The following is a 21,720-nucleotide window of genomic DNA, read 5'->3' on the forward strand; positions in this document are numbered from 1 at the left end:
AGAAGGTGGTGGTGGGTCTTCTTCTTGAACCGCTGCAGTCTTATTATTCTTTGCAGCCTTTGATACAACTGAGTGGCATGTTAGGCCATGAGAGGACAGGTAAGAGTCAACTTTGCTGGGGTACATTCTCCCATATAAAGGCGTATACTCATCAGATAATATTTACACAGTTGGACACTTGTGGGGCTCCCCAGTAGTGTCAGCAAACAAGCTGATCGGCACCCTTTATAGAAAGTGCAATCCAAACACTGCTATCATGAATTTCTAGGGTCTTTCTGGCCTGTTTGTTTTTCTGACAATACAACCTCTCCACAATCTGTCAAATGCACAGGAAGCTGGCATGAAGAAACAATCTATCAAAGAAACTAAATCCTTCTTCCTGAGGTTACATTGATATAGACTGCCATATTGTTTGCAGATTAATGCAATTGCTTTGTAACATTTAAACAACCTATAAAATTAACTACATCCCTTCCTCTTAGGGTGCAATTATATTGATTGGTATATTACAGATCAACCCTGCTGCTTGTAACATTAAAACTTAGCTTTTAATAGAAATAAAATTAGCAGGAAATGTCAGAACCATTTTGCAATCTCCTCAGCAGACCTGGCTCTTATTTATTTTCTATAGGTAGGTCATGATAACGGATCCGGTGTGTTTAACTGTTGTGTCGTCTGCCCACTTGACAGTGACTAATTATTTTACTATAAATATTGAAACTGACAGTCACAATGTGGGGATTGTGGTAAGGGCTGTGCAGTATTGAGGAGTAACTGCATCTATTTTACTTGAATTTAATTTGGATGAGCTTTCTTCACATCACGTATGTAAAATAGTAAATCTATGCTGTTCAGGAATTGGCATCGGGATTTTGCTTAAAAAAATTTAAGAAGGAATTATAACATGAAATTTTAAATTCAAGAGGAGAATGCTTCCATACTTGCATGATGCACCAAAGTACCAGAAAGCACACAGCCAGAACCAACTTTTCATTTGTCCCTCATTATATAGAAATTACATGCATCACATGGCGTTCCACTGTACAATTCCCATATATAAAATTGGACTGCACCATTCAAAACTGTTCCATTATATGCAATTAAGTGTCTTCAGAAGGTTGTGGGTTCAAGCCTCACTGCAGAACTTGAGCATGTAATCTAGACTGCCACTGTAATGTAGTACTGAGTAATTGCTGCCTGGTTCTCCAAGTGAATATTGGGAAGACCGTAGCCATTGTTTTCAGTCTCTGCCACAAACTCTGTTCCCTAGCCACTGATTCCATCCCTCTTCCCAACTTCTGTCTGACTGTTCACAACCTTGGTGTCATATTTGACTGTGAAATGAGCTTTCGAGAACACATCTGCCAGCATAACTAAGGCTGCCTATTTCCACCTCTGTAACATTGCCCATCTCCGCTCTTGCCTCAACTCATTTGTTGCTGAAGCCCTCATCCATGCCTTTGTTACCTCTAGACTTGACTATTCCAACGCACTCCTGGCTAGCCTCCCTCATTCTACCCTACATAAACTAGAGGTGATCCAAAACTCGGCTACCCATGCCCTAACTCGCACCAAGTCCCACTCACCCATCACCCCTGTGCTCACTGACCTATAGTGGCTCCCAGTTAACCAATGCCTCAATTTCAAAATTCTCATCCTTGTTTTCAAATGCCTCCATGGCCTCGCCCCTCCCTTTCTCTGTAATCTCGTACCCTAACCCTAACCCTAATCCACAACCCCCTGAGATATCTACATTCCTCTAATTCTGCACTCTTGAGCATCCCTGATTATAATTGCTCAAGCATTGGTGCCTTCTGTTGCTTAGGCCCTAAGCTCTGGAATTCCTTGCCTAAACCTCTCTGCCTCTATACCTCTCTTTCCTCAAAGAGGCTCCTTAAAACCTACATCTTTGACCAAGCTGTTGGTCACCTGCCCTAAGTTTGCCTTTTGTGGCTTGGTGTCAATTTTTAAAATCTCATAATACTCCTATAAAGCGCCTTGGGATGTTTGACTACGTTGAAGGCGCTATATAAATACAAGTTGTTGTTGTTGGTTAGTGATGTCGTCTCTCAGATAAAACATTTAAATAAGGCCCCAACCGCCGTGGATGTAAAAATACTCATGGCACTATTTGAAGAGGAGTAGGATCCTGTATTCCAGCCAACATTTAGCCCTCAATCAATACTAGCAAAGAGATTAAAGGGAAGAAATTGGGGAGCGTCCCGTTTGGAGAGCTAAATTTTAAAAGCTTGAAAAATTACTATCTAATGGTTTCAAACTTTAAAAAAATTTGGCTGCTTCACTCTAAGAGGGAAGTGGAGCGCTAAATCAGGCTCTCCACTTCCTTCCTGGAGCGCAATCAGCAGCGGGCGGGGCGGTGAATGGAGCAGTGTACACACTGGGCCGTGCAGCGCTGCCGTGTTGAAAGGTTCCTTCCCTCCCTTAAAGGGAAGAGCCATCCCTGCAGGCTCTGCAAGGGAAAAAAACTTACCTTCTCCATGCCGGCAGCCGCGATCCTGCCCGATCAGCCGAGCATTCAAGGTGATCGATCACTGGCAGGAACCTACGAAAAAACCTGCAAGAGAGAAGGTAAGTGTTTTTTTGCTGCACGCCTCCGGCAGCTATCGGTGTTTTCGACACCTCAGGATGTCCTTCAGCCAAAAATGGCCTGGATTTTGCGGGGCTCATGCGTGAAAACCCAGAACTTGTGATCTGTCAAGTTTCACCTTGACAGGTCTACTGAACCAAAAGTAAAATCACTTTCGCTGGTGGGGGGTTGCTCTATTTGCCCAACTACTGCTCAGCAAATTCCCACAAAACCCTTATGCCTGGTAAAAGATCTTCTCAAAGTTAGATCTCACAAATGTCTACTTACAACTTGACTCGATGAGGAGTCCAAGTCATGCTTGACTATAAATACTCATCTAGGTCTATATCAATTCAATAAGCTATCTTTTGGAGTGTTTTCCATCCCCGCCATATTCCAAGGGGTGATGAACCAGATTTTTCAAGGTATTGAAGGGGTAGTATGTTATTTAGATGGCATACTAATTTCAGCACCAAACAGGCAAATTCATAAGAACATATTGAGTGAAGTGCTCAAACGGCTAGAGAAGCACAGAGTACAAGTGACTGCTCACAAGTGTGAGTTATTTCAAAACTCATTGGAGTACTTAGGGCACGGAGTAGACAAAGATGGTTTACATCCAACCAAGAGAAAGCTGGATGCAATTAGTAATGCATCCACTCCAAAGAATATCATTGAACTTCAATCATTTTGGGGTCTTTTGAACTATTATAGGAAGTTCCTACCAAATTTGGCTACAGTGTTACATCCACAGAATGAATTGTTGAAAAAACAAACCCATTGGAAGTGGTCAGAAGAATGTGACGTAGCATTCAGGGAGTGTAAAAGCCAATTGGTAGAGAGCATCATGTTAGTTCACTATGATGTATCTAAAGGGAATTATGATAGAGATAGAGTGAGAGAGAGAAGTGTGAAATTAAATCAGAAAGTGAGAGTGACGAACCATCACCATAAATAGTTAAAGTGGTTACCAGGAAGAGTGGTGACGATATGTGGTCCTCACACATATTTGGTCAAGATGTTTGATCATGGACAGGTTAGGTTTGTTCACATATTTTAGCTACAGATATGGAAGAAGTTGAAAGTTGGAATGATTCAATTATTTCTGATTCATCAGATAGTCTTGTTACAAGTACAGCACCAGTAGCATATCCTACATCAAATGTACTAGAAACAAATCCAAGAGAAAGTCAGAATTTAAGTCTGAGTCTGAGTCAGGCAGACAAACAGTCTGAAGATATATAGAGTTCTAATGTAGGTCAAGGACATCCCTTAGAAGAAACTTTCCTAAGGATCAGTCTAGAATGAGTCTAAGTTCGACACCATTTTTGGAAGGGTCTGTTCGCGAGTGAATGTATCCTCTTCGAAACAGAAAACCTGAATTTAAGTTTGATTTGTAAATAAGGCAAAATAAGTTCATATCTTTTGTTATGTAAAACCAAGCAATTTATGTATGATGATTGTTTGTTATAATTACTTCTTCATTAAGGAGGGAGAAGTGTAATATATAGTTCCACCTAGTGGACTACTGCTTCACCTAGTGGACTACTGTGGTAATGCATCCATTGCTGTAAATGCAATAAAGACATCAGGTGGCAGGTCACCTGACAAGTTCCTGTGATGAAGCCATCTTGTGAAGTCCTGTGTGTTTGTGAGGTTGTAAAGAATACATTACACAAATGTATACTAATGATTACAGCTTCTTCAGCAGATCCACTTCATTACCAAAACCATGGGCCAGAATTTTCTGTCGTTGGGTGGGTCGGGTGCGGGCGGTTGCTGTGTTGGGTCATGACCCTGTTCTTAATTCCATGCTGATCCTGAGATCGACTTTCTGTTAATGTCGCCTATTAAGGCCATCCTGCGCATTATCCGGCCCTATTAAATGGTGCGAGTCTGATGGCGTCATCGATGATGTGTTTTCAGCCGGGATATTTAAAAGACCCATGGCCACATTGCATTTGAAAGGTCATCTAAGAGTGCTGCACAATTTCAAAAGCAAAATACTGCAGATGCTGGAAATCTGAAATAAAAACAGAAAATGCTGGAAATACTCAGCAGGTCAGGCAGCATCTGTGGAGAGAAAAAAAGAGTTAATGTTTCAGGTTGATGGCTTTCATTTTCTGTTTTTATCACTGCATAATTGGACTGCTGTAAAGAATGCCAAACACGACTGCACTGAGACAAAGGCTTCACCCAGATTCTCTGATGATTCCATTCATATGCTTGTGGACGGAGTGAGAGCACACAGGGTGGTCCTCTTCCCTTCTAATGGGCGGAAGAGACCACCACAGGAAACATAGAAACATAGAAAATAGGTGCAGGAGTAGGCCATTCGGCCCTTCGAGCCTGCACCGCCATTCAAAAGATCATGGTTGATCACTCCCTCAGTACCCCTTTCCTGCTTTCTCTCCATACCCCTTGATCCCCTTCGACCATAAGGGTCATATCTAGCTCCCTCTTGAATATATCCAATAAACTGGCATCAACAACTCTCTGCGGCAGGGAATTCCACAGGTTAACAACTCTCTGAGTGAAGAAGTTTCTCCTCAGCTCAGTCCTAAATGGCCTACCTAAGACTATGTCCCCTGGTTCTGGACTTCCCCAACATCGGGAACATTCTTCCTGCATCTAACCTGTCCAGTCCCGTCAGAATCTTACACATTTCTATGAGATCCCCTCTCATCCTTCTAAACTCCAGTGAATAAAGGCCCAGTTGATCCATTCTCTCCTCATATGGCAGTCCAGCCATCCTTGGAATCAGTCTGGTGAACCTTCGCTGCACTCCCTCAATAGCAAGAACATTCTTTCTCAGATTAGGAGACCAAAACTGAACACAATATTCCAGGTGAGGCCTCACTAAGGTCCTGTATAACTGCAGTAAGACCTCTCTGCTCCTATACTCAAATCCCCTAGCTATGAAACAAAATAAGCCTTGGCTCCAAATAGCAGAGGAGGTCACCAACAGGGACGTGGTCAGGGGGACCTGGGTGTAGCATTTCAATCATTTCAATTATCTCATTAGATCAGGAAACTTGAGTGCAAAGCCACACTCAACTTCATCCTGCTGTGCCTCTCATCACATCCCCATCACTCTGCCTTCCCTATCCTACTCCTGCATATCCTTACTCACACCAACATACCTTGCAAGTCCAACCATCCCTCTCTCTCTATCTACAGTATTACATCCCCATCTGACTAACCACCCCTCACACGCACCCTCATCCTAATGCAACTAGCAACACACAAGGAGGCCACTTGGCATCGGCACCCCACTCCATCATAGTCAGCCTCTAAAAATGTAACCCATTCATTCCTTACTCATCATCATAGGCAGTCCCTCGGAATTGAGGAAGACTTGCTTCCACTCCTGAAGTGAGTTCTTTGGTGGCTGAACAGTCCAATACGAGAGCCACAGTCTCTGTCCCGGGTGGGACAGATATTCGTTGAGGGAAGGGGTGGGTGGGATTGGTTTGCCGCATGCTCTTTCCGCTGCCTGCGCTTGATTTCTTCATGCTCTCGGCGTTGAGGTGCTCAGCACTCTCCTGGATGCACTTCCTCCACTTAAGACGGTCTTGGACCAGGGACTCTGAGGTGTCCGTGGGGATGTCGCACTTTATCAGGGAGGCTTTGAGGGTGTCCTTGTAGCATTTCCACTGCCCACCTTTGGCTCATTTGCCGTGAAGGAGCTCCGAGTAGAGCATTTGCTTTGGGAGTCTTGTGTCTGGCATGCAAACTATGTGGCCTGCCCAGCAGAGCTGATCGAATGTGGTCAATGCTTCAATACTGGATATGTTAGCCTGGATGAGGACGCTGATGTTGGTGCGCCTGTCCTCCCAGGGGATTTGTAGGATCTTGCGGAGACATCGTTGGTGATATTTCTCCAGCGACTTGAAGTGTCTGCTGTACATGGTCCATGTCTCTGAGCCATACAGGAGGGCAGGTATTACTACAGCCCTGTAGACCATGAGCTTGGTGGCAGTTTTGAGGGCCGGGTCTTCAAACACTCTTTTCCTCAGGCGGCCGAAGGCTACACTGGCACACTGGAGGCAGTGCTGGATCTCGTCGCCAGTGCCTGTTCTTGTTGATAGGAGGCTCCCGAGATATGGGAAGTGGTCCACGGTGTCCAGGGCCGCGCTGTGGATCTTGATGACTGGAGGGCAGTGCTGTGCGGTGAGGACAGGCTGGTGGAGAACCTTTGTCTTACGGATGTTTAGTGTAAGGCCCATGTTTTCGTACGCCTCAGTAAATACGTCGACTATGTCCTGGAGTTCAGCCTTTGTATGTGCACAGAAGCAGGCGTCGTCCGTGTACTGTAGCTCGACGACAGAGGTTGGGGTGGTCTTGGATCTGGCCTGGAGACAGCGAAGGTTGAACAGGTTCCCACTGGTTCTGTAGTTTAGTTTCACTCGAGCGGGGAGCTTGTTGACTGTGAGGTGGAGCATGGCGTGAGAAACATTGAGAAGAGGGTTGGGGCGATGTCGCAGCCCTGTTTGACCCCGGTCCGGAAGTGCATTGGGTCTGTGATGGCACCGTTGGTAAGGATCACGGCCTGCCTGTCGTCATGGAGCAGGCGAAAGATGGAGACGAAATTTTGGGGGCATCCAAAACGGAGGAGGACGCTCCATAGACCCTCACGGTTGACAGTGTCAAAGGCCTTTGTAAGATCAAAGAAAGCCATGTATAATGGCTGGCGCTGTTCCCTGCATTTTTCCTGTAGCTGTCGCGCTGCAAAGATCGTGTCCATTGTGCCCCGTAGGGGACGAAATCCACACTGTGACTCTGGGAGGAGCTCCTCGGCCACGGGAAGAAGACGGTTGAGCACTCATTCCATCACTCTCACTCAACTTCATCCTGCTGTGCCTCTCATCACAATAAAATACAGGCCACCCTAACATCATCAGTGGAGGCTGCCTTGGAAGTTTCTGGAGTTGCCAAGCAGCTAGAGGTGAGAGACGGAAAGAGGGAGATACCTCAGCAACCTGGTGACAGAATTACATCTCATGCAGCTACATGGCATACATTGGTCATTCATATGGGGACTGATGTTAGCAGCCAGTGAATGTTCATCACATGCATAATGGTGTCTGTGCCCATTCTTCATATGACATATCTAACGCATCTCTGTACTCAGAGGTCCATCAAGAGCTGTCCCCCGCCCCCCACTATCCAGGAGAAAGAGCAAGGCAACCCCTCAGAAGCGCCTCCAGCCTCTGAGGGTGCAGTGTCACCAGACATAAGCACAGATATGCACAACTCGCCTGGTCCCACGTGAGAGAGAGTAGTGTTGTCAACTGGTGTCTCACAAGTCACAAGTGAGCAACAGCAGAAGGTGGAGACGGACAGAAGTGGAGACTCCTTGCCGGAGGGCGCAGAACGCTCCCTATTCAGCTGTATGCAGACGCTGAGCCTCAGGGCCATCCAGAAAGAGGGCGATCCTGGAGATGCAGCAAGAAGTGCAGGAGGCTTTGACAGGTTTTGCGATCGCAATGCATGCAAATGTTCAGAGAATGGAGGAGTCCATCTCCAACATGAACAAATGTCATATCTTCCAAGAGCACACAACACACAACCTGTAAGATGGCTGCAAGTTCCGGAAACTTCTGACCTGCTTGCCAGGTGCCCTGCTCTTAATTAAACAGCACTAGCTGCAGTAACACAGGCATCCACAGTGTGGAGCTACAGACATTACACTTATGTGCTCTCAGAAGATATGACATTTGGCGACGAGGGTAGGATGTAATCGGATCATACAAAGCTGAAATTTTTGTTAGTGAATGATTCAGCCAGCTGACAGAGAGACTTTGAGAGCTTCTCTGTTTTTGGACACAGCTACAAATCCGAGGTAAATTTCGAGCACACTTGGTTAAACTGCCAAAGTCAAAATGGCTGCCCGTATGGGAGTTTGGGCGAATTTCAACATGACCGTGAAAGTTTCAGAGCATATGTGGATCGGCTAGAAATGTTTTTCACTGGAAATAATATCATCGAAATTCCCCGTAATGAGGTCAATAACCAGGCGGTATTGGAACGAAAAAGAGCTATATTCTTAACTGAGGCCGGGCCCGAGTTGTATGAACTGCTGATAAATTTGCTTGTGCTTGACAAGCCAAAGGATGCAATGCTCAGACAGACTCTAACTACGCTAGAACAAAATTACAGCCCCATTCCGTCAGAAATTGCTGAAAGTTATCGTTTCGGAATACGAAATCAGAAGGCCGAAGAAAGTATCAGTGAGTACATTATAGCATTAACAAAACTATCTATTCATTGTAATTTTGGAGACTTTCAGAACCGCTTTGTGGGATGAAAAATGATGCGATCAGAAGAAAGTTATTGACGATGCCTAACTTGACTTTTGATTTAGCTTGTCAGACAGCTAGGTCGATGAGCATGGCCGACCAATATTCCCAAGAATTTCATACTAATTTCAGTCATCAGACAACTGAGGTGAATCACCTGTAGGTTCAAAGTAAAAGGCGGTGGGGCCCCAAAGTCTCCGAAACTGGAAATGGGAACAGAGCATTGAGGTCCTGCTATCAGTGCCTCGGGCAACACATTGCTCAAAGTTGTCCATATGTGAAGGCAAAGTGTTTCTTCTGCAGAAAAACTGGGCATCTTGCAAAGGCATGCCAACTGAAGGGTAAACTCTAACCCTAACCCCAACCCTGAGAGTACATAGCATGGAAGAACAACAACAGGATGAGGAGATGTTAGAGTTAAACGTCATCAGGAGCATGAGGTTAACAGACCGCGATTAGAAAATCCACATAGGTGTTGCAGGATTCAAGATACCCATGGAAATCGACACTGGTGCATCCGTGAGTGTAGCACCGGAGTCGCTAAACCTCGACAAATTGCGGGATTTCCCATTGGAGAAAGCCAAGATAGGGCTGCGAGGCTACTCGGGGAAGACCATTCAGATGGTAGGTCGTATCCGGTGAAATACAAGGATCAAGTTCAGAGCTTGCCTCTCATAATAGTGGCAGGAGACAAGCCTGCCTTACGAGGAAGAAATTGGTTGTGATCACTGAAGCTGGATTGGAGTGAGACTTTTTGTGTTGAAATGAGATTTGCGTCAAAGGATGATGTCATCAAGAATTATCCGAAGGTGTTCTGTGAAACGGGCAATCCAATCCAAGGCTTCAAGGTGAGCGGCAGGGTACAGAAGGATGCTAGATCGGTTTACTGCAAGCCATGTTCCGTACCATATGCACTCAAGGAGAAAGTTAAGCAAGAACTCAAAAGACTACAGACTGAGAACATTATTTCTAAGATAGATCGATGTAATTGGGCTACACCCATTGTTGTTGTACCTAAGTCTGATGGTAAGGTAAGATTGTGTGATGATTATAAAGTAACCATAAACCAGGTTCTTGAGGGTAATGTCCCCAATACATTGATAATTATAGAAGATTTGTTCACAATACTGATAGGGGGCTCAGATTTTCTCAAAGTTGGATCTTACGAATGCCTACTTACAGCTTGAACTAAATGAGGAGTCCAAGTCATGCTTGACTATAATTACCGATCTCGGCCTATATCAATTTAATAGGCTACCATTTGGAGTGTCTTCTGCTCCTGCCATATTCCAAGGGGTAATGAACCAGATTTTGCAAGGTATTGAAGAGGTAGTATGTTATTTAGATGACATACTAATTTCAGCACGAAATACGCAAATTTATAATAACATATTGAATGAAGTCCTCAAACGGCTAGAGAAGCACAGGGTACGAGTGTCTGCTTGCAAGTGTGAGTTATTTCAAAACTCCGTGGAGTACTTAGGGTACAGAGTAGACAAAGATGGTTAACATCCAACCAAGGAAAAACTAGATGCAATCAGAAATGCACCCACTCCCAAGAATATCATTGAACTTCGATCATTTTTGGGTCTTTTGAACTATTATGAGAAGTTCCTGCCAAATTTGGCTACAGTATTACTTCCACTGAATGACCTATTGAAAAAACAGGTCCATTGGAAGTGGTCAAAAGAATGCAATGCAGCATTCAAGAAGTGTAAAAGCAACTTGGTAGAGAGCACCATATTAGTTCACTATGACGTATCTCAGGAGATCAATCTAGCATGTGATGCCTCTCCGTATGGAGTTGGGGCAGTAATCCCTCATATATTACATAGTGGGAAGAGACCAATTGCTTTTGCTTCATGCACTCTCAGTGCCAGTGAGCATAATTATGTGCAAATCGAAAGGGAAGCTTTGGCATTAATTATTGGGGTCAAGAAGTTCCACAGATACTTGTATGGTCATAGGTTTACCATCGTTATGGACCATGGCCAACTCCTGCACCTATTTTCTATGTTTCTAAACACCCCTGACAGCAATCCTCCATCCAAAGTCCCCAGTTCCAACATTAGCCACAGCCTGAATGCAGAGATGGGCTTTGATTGGGTGATGTGTAATGAGAAAGGGCTAATTAGCAATCTTGTTGTGCGAGGCCCCTTGGGAAAGAGTGACCATAATATGGTAAAATTCTTTATTAAGATGGGGAGCAACACAGTTAATTCAGAGACTAGAGTCCTGAAATTAAGGAAAGGTAACTGCGATGGTATGAGACGTGAATTGGCTAGAATAGACTGGCGAGTGATACTTCAAGGATTGATGATGGATAGACAATGGCAAACATTTAAAAATCACATGGATGAACTTCAACAATTGTACATCGCTGTCTGGAGTAAAAAATAAAACGGGGCAAGTGGCTCAACCGTGGCTAACAAGGGAAATTAAGGATAGTGTTAAATCCAAGGAAGAGGCATATAAATTGGCCAGCAAAAGCAGCAAACCTGAGGACTGGGAGAATTTTATAATACAGCAGAGGAGGACAAAGGGTTTAATTAGAAGGGGGAAAATAGAGTATGAGAGGAAGCTTGCTGAGAACATAAAAACTGACTGCAAAAGCTTCTATAGATATGTGAACAGAAAAAGATTAGTGAAAACAAACGTAGGTCCCTTGCAGTCAGATTCAGGTGAATTTATAATGGGGAACAAAGAAATGGCGGGCCAGTTAAACAACTACTTTGCTTCTGTCTTCACGAAGGAAGACACAAATAACCTTCCGGAAATACTAGGGGACCGAGGGTCTAGTGAGAAGGAGGAACTGAAGGAAATCTTTATTAGGCAGGAAATTGTGTTAGGGAAATTGATGGGATTGAAGGCCGATAAATCCCCGGGGCCTGATAGTCTGCATCCCAGAGTATTAAGGCCCTAGAAATAGTGGATGCATTGGTGATCATTTTCCAACCGTCTATCGACTCTGGATCAGTTCCTATGGACTGGAGGGTAGCTAATGTAACACCACTTTTTAAGAAATGAGGGAGAGAGAAAACAGGTAATTATAGACCGGTTAGCCTGACATCGGTAGTGGGGAAAATGTTGCAATCAATTATTAAAGATGAAATAGCAGCACATTTGGAAAGCAGTGACGGGATCGGTCCAAGTCAGCATGGATTTATGAAAGGGAAATCCTGCTTGACAAATCTTCTAGAATTTTTTGAGGATGTAACTGGTAGAGTGGACAAGGGAGAACCAGTGGATGTGGTGTATTTGGACTTTCAAAAGGCTTTTGACAAGCTCCCACACAAGAGATTGGTGTGCAAAATTAAAGCACATGGTATTGGGGGTAGTTTACTGACGTGGATAGAGGACTGGTTGGCAGACAGGAAGCAGAGAGTTGGGATAAACGGGTCCTTTTCAGAATGGCAGGCAGTGACTAGTGGGGTGCCGCAGGGTTCAGTGCTGGGACCCCAGCTATTTACAATATACATTAATGATTTGGATGAGGGAATTGAGTGTAATATCTCCAAGTTTGCAGATGACACGAAGCTGGGTGGCAGTGTGAGCTGTGAGGAGGATGCTAAAAGGTTGCAGGGTGACTTGGACAGGTTAGGTGAGTGGGCAAACGCGTGGCAGATGCAGTATAATGTGGATAAATGTGAGATTATCCACTTTGGTGGCAAAAACACGAAGGCAGAATATTATCTGAATGGTGGCAGATTAGGAAAAGGGGAGGTGCAACGAGACCTGGATGGCATGGTACATCAGTCATTGAAAGTTGGCATGTAAGTACAGCAGGCGGTGAAGAAGGCAAATGGTATGTTGACCTTCATAGCTAGGGGATTTGAGTATAGGAGCAGGGAGGTCTTACTGCAGTTGTACAGGGCCTTAGTGAGGCCTCACCTGGAATATTGTGTTCAGTTTTGGTCTCCTAATCTGAGGAAGGGCGTTCTTGCTATTGAGGGAGTGCAGCGAAGGTTCACCAGACTGATTCCCGGGATGGCAGGACTGACATATGAGGAGAGACTGGATCGACTGGGCCTGTATTCACTGGAGTTTAGAAGGATAAGAGGGAATCTCACAGAAACATATAAAATTCTGACGTGACTGGACAGGTTAGATGCATGAAGAATGTTCCCGATGCTGGGGAAGTCAGAACCAGGGGATATAATCTAAGCATAAGGGGTAAGCCATTTCGGACTGAGATGAGGAGAAACTTCTTCACTCAGAGAGTTGTTAACCTGTGGAATTCTCTACCGGAGAGAGTGGTTGATGCCAGTTCATTGGATATATTCAAGAGGGAGTTAGATATGGCCCTAACGGCTAAAGGGATCAAGGGTTATGGATAGAAAGCGGGAAAGGGATACTGAGGTGAATGATCAGCCATGATCTTATTGAATGGTGGTGCAGGCTCGAAGGGCTGAATGGTCTACTCCTGCACCATTTTCTATGTTTCTATGTTTCTATATACATATGATATTGAATACAGACGATCAGCTGATCAAAGTAATGCTGATGCTATGTCTAGATTGCCTTCCCCATCACAAGTTACACCCGATAGGGACGAGGTGTTCTATTTTTCATACATTGATGAACTGCCAGTCACAGCTGAAGACCCAGTTATGTCAAAAGTGTATGCTTATATTGCAAACCAGTTAACAGGCAAAGATATTCATCCATTCTTCATTCGTAGAAATGAATTATCAGTCGATAAAGATTGTATCATGTAGGTTGCAAGAATGGTTATACCAAATAAATTTAGGTCCAAATTATTAGGAAACCTCCATGATCAGCACCTGGGAATGGGCTTGACCAAGAGTTTTGCACGCAGTTACTTATGGTGGCCAGGTCTTGATAAAGATATAGTAGAGTACATCGTAAGTCAGTGTACGACATGTCAATCGGTAAACAAGCAACCACAACAGTACCATTACAGCCATGGAAATGGCCTCCCAGGGTGTGGCAAAGGCTACATATTGATTTTGCTGAGCTAGAAGTTCATTGTGATTGATAGCCATTCGAAGTGGGTCGAGGTGTTTCCAACGTGGAAAATAACAAGTATAACACTGGACATTTTGCGAAGTTTATTTTCTTCATTTGGCCTCCCAGAAGAAATTGCTTCTGATAATGGATCACAATTTCATTCAGAAGAATTTGCACAGATCACGATCAAAAATGGTGTGAAATATACCAATGTTCCACCATACCATCCTGCTTCAAATGGTGCAGCAGAGCGCACTGTACAAATTGTAAAACGTGCCCTCATCAAACAAATGTTGGATCCAAATCCAAAGAAACGACACTTGTCATTGGACCACAAATTGGCTAATTTTCTAATAACGCATCGTAATACTCCTCACACAACTACTGGTAGAACACCAGCAGAGTTGTTTCTCAAATGACAGCCACGAATTAGATTCTCATTGTTAAAACCAAACTTGGCACAGTGCGTAGAAGAGACACAATTAAGACAGAAAGAGAATCATGATAGAGGTACAGTAAAAGCGAAAAGTATGAAATTAAATCAGAAGGTGAGAGAAAAGAACCATCACCATAAATGGGTAAAGTGGTTATCAGGAACAGCGGTGAAGATATGTGGCCCTCGAACATATTTGGTCAAGTTGTTTGAAAATAGACAGGTTAGGTTTGTTCACATTGATCACATTTTACCCACAGACATGGATGTAGTTGAGACTGGGAGTGATTCAATTATTTCTGATTCATCAGATAGTTTTGATACACTAGTAGCAAATCCTACATCCAATGTACTGGAAACAAATCCAAGAGAAAGTCAGAATTTAAGTCTGAGTCAGAGTCAGGAAAACAAACAGTCTGAAGTTAGAGAGACTTCAAATGGAAATCAAAGGCATCCCTTGGAGGAAAACTTCCCTCAGGATCAGCCTCGAATGAGTTTAAATTCAACACCATGTTTGGAAGGTTCTGTTCGAGAGCGAAGGTATCCTTTTCAAAAAAGAAAACAAGTGGTTCAGCTTGATTTGTAAATATGGCCAAATAAGTCCATATCTTTTGTTATGTATAACCATGCAAGTTACGTATGATGATTGTTTGTTATAATAACTTCTTCATTAAGGAGGGATAAGTGTAATGTCTGTAGCTCCACACTGTGGACGCCTGTGTTACTGCAGCTAGTGCTGTTGAATAAAGAGCGGGTCACCTGACCAACAGGTCAGAAGTTTCCGGAACCTGCAGCCATCTTACAGGTTGTGTGTTGTGTGCTCTCGGAAGATATGACAGCCATGTATAAGGGCTGGTGCTGTTCCCTGCATTTTTCCTGTTGCTGTCGCGCTGCAAAAATCATGTCCATAGGGGACGAAATCCACACTGTGACTCCGGGAGGAGCTCCTTGGCCACGGGAAGAAGACGGTTGAGCACTCATTCCATCACTCTCTCACTCAATTTCATCTTGCTGTGCCTCTCATCACAATAAAATAAAGGCCACCCTAACATCAGCAGAGGAGGCTGCCTTGGAAGGTTCTGGAGTTGCCAAGCAGCTGGAGGTGAGAGATGGAGAGAGGGGGATACCTCAGCAATCTGGTGACAGAATTAGATCTCATGCAGCTGCATGGCATACACTGGTCATTCATATGGGGATTGATGTTAGCAGCCAGTGAATGTTCATCACGTGCATAATGGTGTCTGTGCCCATTCTTCATATGACATATCTAACGCATCTCTATACTTTCCCACAGGTCCATCAAGAGCTGCCCCCCTGCCCCCCACTGTCCAGGAGAAAGAACAAGATGACCCCTCAGAAGAGCCTCCAGCCTCTTAGGGCGCAGAGTCACCAGTCATAAGCACAGATATGCACACCTCGCCTGGTCCCACGTGAGACAGAGTAGTGTTGTTACCTGGTGTCTCACAAGTCACAAGTGAGCAACAGCAGAAGGTGGAGATGGACAGAAGTGGAGAATCCTCGCCAGTGGGCGCAGAACGCTCCCTATTCAGCTGATTGCAGATGCTGAGCCTCAGGGGCCATCCAGAAAGAGGGCGATCCTGGAGATGCAGCAAGAAGTGCAGGAGGCTTTGACAGGTTTTGCGATCGCGATATATGCAAATGTTCAGAGAATGGAGGAGTCCATCTCCAACATGAACACCACCGTGTCGCGGGTGATGGCAACTGTAGGCTCTTTCATGGGAAGGATGGCCACCTACATGAAGCAGCTAATGCACCACTCACAGGAGCACATGATCTTACTGGAGAATAGATGACAGATGCTCATTGACTTCTCTCTAGGAGGGATGTTAATGCAGACTTGGGTCTCCATGGCACCACTGTTGTGCAGCAAGGTGCTCTCCAGCTCCTTGCTAGCAGGGAAGTATGGGTAGCCCGCGAGAGGGGTGATGGTGAGTGGGGACATGGAAGTGGGGGCTCCAATGTGCACGGGTGCTGGTGGGATCTGCTCCTCCTTCTCTTTGTCTTCCAGCTGATCCTCCTCCTCCTCCTCTGAAGAGGCTGTGCGCTCAGTGTTTTGCTCCTCTTGCAGCGCTAATCCTTGCTGCTGCACTATATTGTTCAGGGCGCAGCAGACAATGAGGATTCTGGAGACCCTGGCTAGTGTGTACTGAAGGGTTCCGCCAGATCTGTCAAAGCCTCTGAATCACATCTTTCGCATGCCTATAATCTGCTCTATGACATATCTGATGGAAATGTTGCTTTCATTATAGCTCTCATCGGCCTCAGTACTTGGCCTCCTCAAGGGTGTCATGAGCCATGTCTTCAGTAGATAGCCCTTGTCCCCAAGCAGTCTGTTTGGAGGAGTGAAAAGCTGCGGGTGGGTGGACTGGCGCAGGACGAAAGAGCCATGGCAACTGCCAGGGAATTTTGCGCACACATGCATGACGATTTTACTATGGTTACAGACACGCTGCATATTGAGGGAGTGGAAACCCTTGACAAACACTCCTGGGTGATGATGGAGTGCACTGATGGTCACACGTGTGCAGTCGATGACGCCTTGCACACGTGAGAAGTCAGCCAGAGTGGCAAAGGCCAGCACTCCATAGAAATGCGGTGTTAACCAAACAGGCCAATACAGAATGAGGCAGCTATTATAATTCTCCAGAGCTATGTGGAATTGGGATAGTTTCCTCATCCTGTTTTGACTTGTTTGGTTAACACTTTGCAGTTCTATGGTGGGCAGTAGAGAGTTGTAAAATTAAACATGTAGCTAAGAGTTAAACAGCTCCACTAAGCTGTAACATTTTAATTGATGGAAGTGAGATCTGCTATGGCTCAACAGGTTAAATATTTAAGTTCATTAATAAGATGTTTAAAACATAAATACTCAACAAACACTTCTCCGCTGAGTGGTAGCTCTGTGCAATTGTTGTTAAGGTTATTAGATGTGTGAAACACTTATCTAACTCTATATACCTTTCTGCATATACATGATATTCACAATTGTTTGGAAGTGATGCATTGATCTAAATTGCTCTCCAAACAGTACTGAGGTTCTAATTACACTACAAGAGTTGTGTAATAGATCCTGCATGTGCACGCATTGTGTGAAGCTATGCTAATTTTGTACATTAATGTTAATGGAACTGGCTCTAAATTATAACTGACGGAAGAGAGATCTGCTCTGGCTCAACAGGCTAAATATTTAAGTTCATTAATAAACATTAATACTCAACAAACGCTTCTCCACTGAGTGGTAGTTCTGTGGAATTGTTGTTGTTATTGATGTATGAAACACTTAGCTAACTCTATATACCTTTCTGCATATAAATGATATTCACAATTGTTTGGGAGGAATGCATTGATCTAAATTGCTCTCCAACCAGTACTGAGGTTCTAATTACACTACAAGAGTTGCTTTTCTTTGTGTAATAGATCCTGCATGTGCACGCATTGTGTGAAGCTGTGCTAATTTTGTACATTAATATTAATGGAACTGGCTCTAAATTGCTCGTGTTGCTAACATTGGTTCTGGCATAGTACAATGCATGTTAATCCATTCGGCATGTTGTTAACATCTTTTGCTTCTGAAAGTGCGATGGAAGCATTGCTTCTTATGGGCCCAAGTTTTGGGTGGAGTTGCTTACTAGTTTAGTTTGGAGTATCTTAGAAATCGCAATTTTCAGCATTTAGTTTGCTCCAGTTTCAGTGAGTTAGTTTAGGTTCGTTTTAGTTCAGCTGTTTTTTTTCAAAAGGGGGTGTGTCCAGCCACTTAGACCTGTTTTGCAAGTTTCGGCAGTGAAACCTTACTCCAAACTAACTTAGAATGCAGTAAGTGTCCACTTTTGTAAGTTCTGAAAAACCTTACCTTAGGCACAGCCAGAGACGAGGGGTGGGAAGCATTAATCACATCAACATCAACGGAGGGGGGGGGGGGGAGGGGGAGGGAAGTTAGAGGATTTTCCAAAGCACTAAACACCTTCAGAACAACATTAAAGAAGCATAAGTACATTTAAAGCACCAAGCACTAAACGAAGCACAAAAAGTAATAAGCAATTAATTAACAAATAAAAAATATAAGGAACCCTGCACCTAAAGCACCAAGACCAAAGTAATAAGCAACCAATCAATAACAAATAAAAAGTAGAAGTCCTACCTTTATGTAAAGGGAAGGTGTTTATGTCAGCCTCTCTCCGTGTCTCTGGTCGTGTCTCTGTCCCTGTCTCTCTCCCTGTTTCCGTCAGTGTCTCTCTGTGCTTCTGACAGTGAGGGGTGGAGGGAGAGCGGGTGGGGGGGGGGGAGAGGGGGTAGGAGGAGGGAGGGGGAGAGGTAGAGGAGGGAGGGAGGGAGTGGAGGGGGAGGGGCTGAATGAGAGGGGGGGGTGCTGAACGGGGGGGGGCGCTGAACGAAGGCTGAAAGTGGGGAGGAGGGGGGGAGGCTGGATGGAGGCTGAACAAATGATTTCTGTAATATGCAATTTTGAAAACCTTCAATCTGAATGGCATTTCCTTTGCCGAGCAGTGAAAACTCTACATAGACTGCATTATCTTGTTGCAGTCGCGGTATTCTCCTGTATATTAAAGAACGACTTTTCGTACGAGTATATATGAAGGAAACCTTTGGCAGTAGGAAATAACTGAACCATCAGGTCCAATTTTCACACTGCACCATCTGCCAGAAACGTATCTGGGTTCAAACTAGATTACTCCTGATGTGACCCAAATATTCTGCAGTCTTAACTGTTTCAATTCCAGGTTTGAGGAAATATCTATTTATCGCAAATGCAATTTATCCAACTTCCATTTCAGGAAATCGCCTGACAAAGACACTTCCACAAATTGAAGTCGCACACAAATATCTCAACTTCCCCCAATGCAACCATGCTGAGAAGCAAGGTTTCTGACTAATAGACACCTACAGGACTGGAACTCACTGGAAATATAGGGGTCCCCCTCTATCACCTGCACTCTGCAGTATAAACACCCCAGGCTCGGATGACCAATGGCATTGGAACCGCTCCCCCACCACCGCCCCCCCCACAAAATATGTGGATCCATGAATAACCTGAGTTAAGGAAGCCAGTTTTATTGAAGTAAAAATATAGCTAACCAGTTCAGTAGAGTTCCACCAATATCCAATGGGTCTCTGCATTCCACTCATAAGCCCAACAACTGGTCTTAAAAGCATAAGGACACCATTTTGCAGCTTGGGTCTTCCTGCCTGCTCTTTTAAATATGGTTGAAAGACATACTGGGGGTAAAACGCCCTGCTGAGCCATTGCGCATGCGCGCACGCTCCAACGCGCATGCACAATGCTGCTGGCACTCAGAAGAATGCTGATCCCTAGCCCCACTCCCCCACCGGCTGTGTTGAGCCGGCACGGCCCTAACTTCGCCCACCCCCAAAGCTTTTGCTACGCCACGCCAAGATTCCTGGAGCGGGGAGAATTACAAGGTTAGTTTTCGGCACACTTTTTAGTCTAACAAGTCGGCGCATCGCACAGAGGTGCGCCGTTTTCAACTCCACCCGAAACTTGGGCCCTATATTCCTACGGCTTGATTTTTAATGAAGAGGGTACAGTGATAAGAACAAGAGGGTGTATATAAAGAGTTCAAGCAGAACAAAGCAGTATGTGTGATGGTTTGGAAGTTGAAACAAATAACATAGAGTGTCAAAGGGACAGGAAAATCCCAGGCTGTGCTGATGGGAAAGTGTTCCACATGTCACAAGCGCCTTGTGTGACCACCTGGAGCATGTGTTGCCACGACGCCAAGGCCATGAGTTATATCACTGTAGTGCCACACATCGCCGTTTGGAAGGGCAAAGCAGAAGTAATATGAATATCTATTAAAGTGAACTTTGCATTGTCAGTGATTATATAGTCAGGATCAACATTCAGCTCCAGACATTAAAACATGAAGCTAGTCATTTCAGACCCTGGCATCAACTTTTAATCCTGAGCTAGAAATATCGGTGATTGAGTGGCATTAGTAGTTACTTAATAGTTCCCCGATACATAAAAAGAAAGTCTTGGATTTACATAGCACCTCCCACAACTACCAGACATCTCAAAACACCAATGAATTACCTTTGGAGTGTAGTCACTGTGGTAATGTAGGAAACGCGGCAGCCAATTTGTGCACAGCAAGCTCCCACAAACATCAATGTGATAATGACCAGATTATCTGTTTTTTGATTAAGTTGATTGAGGGATAAATATTGGCCATGACACTGGTGAGAACTCCCCTGCTCTTCTTCAAAATAGTACCATGGGATCTTTTACATCCACTTGAGAGGGCAGACAGGGCCTCGGCGTGACATCTCATCTAAAAGACAACACCTTCAGCACTGCACTCAAGTTGGAGCCTAGATTTTTTTGTGCTTAAGTCCCTGGAGTAGGACTTGAACCTACAACCTTCTGACTCAAAGGCAAGAGTACTACCCATTCAGCCGCAGCTGGCATGCACACAAATGCCACATTTCGAATCTATTTGTCTTTAGTATATTTTTTGTAGCAGGGCCACTCCTGAATGTCTGAATATATATTCATCAATTAAAATAAAAATCAAATGAATCAGTTTGAAAGCACCTCATTTGTATAACCTTGGGCTCAATTTTCCCCAATGCCGTTTTTTGGCGTATTGCCAGAGTTATGCCTGTATTTTTTGGCCCCGACTACTCAAAAAAAATAACTAGCAGGTTTGCCCGTTCTAATTTTTGTAATTGGCGCTGCGCAGCCTGTCCTTTAGCTTCGGAGGGGTGGAGCCTAATGTCTGCGCCGAAAAAACGATGTCCCTTCTGCACATGGGCGAAAAAAAAATGAAGTTTTTTACGTAACTGCTGTGAGCGCGCATGCCCACTACAGCAACCGGTCTGCATTCGGCCATTTTTAAAGAGCCAGTTGTATGTGAGAACTTAACGCAGCTCAAGGACCAAGAATTTCTCAGAGGATGAAATGGGGGCACTGGTTACTGTGATTGAGGCCAGATGGCACGAGCTGGACAGCAGCAGAGGTCACATAAAAGTTTCACCAAAAGAAATGAAGAGATACTAGAACCAACTTGCAGAAGATTACTGTGCAATGGTGACCACCTGGAGGTCTGGAAGCCAGCGCAAAAAAAAGTGGCAGGACCTTGGTCAAGTAGCTAGTGTAAATAATATTTCCATTTATTCAATGGAATTGCAATTGTAAATGTGACCATCTGTATATGTCCCACCCAGCAAAAAGACACCCTCTCTAAAAGTTAAATTTCCATCTTTGCAGAGGAAGGTAGCACATAACAAACAAGAAAGAACTCGAACAGGAGGAGGCCCGGCAAATCTGCAGCCACTGACACCCTTGGAAGAGAGGGTCGCTGCTTTGATGGGTCCAGCCTGGAGAAAAGCAACCACCACTGCACAAGCTGGGCCCACACTCGAGGGAG

The sequence above is a fragment of the Pristiophorus japonicus genome, chromosome 4, assembly GCF_044704955.1.
Source record: "Pristiophorus japonicus isolate sPriJap1 chromosome 4, sPriJap1.hap1, whole genome shotgun sequence".
Lineage (NCBI taxonomy): Eukaryota > Metazoa > Chordata > Chondrichthyes > Pristiophoridae > Pristiophorus > Pristiophorus japonicus.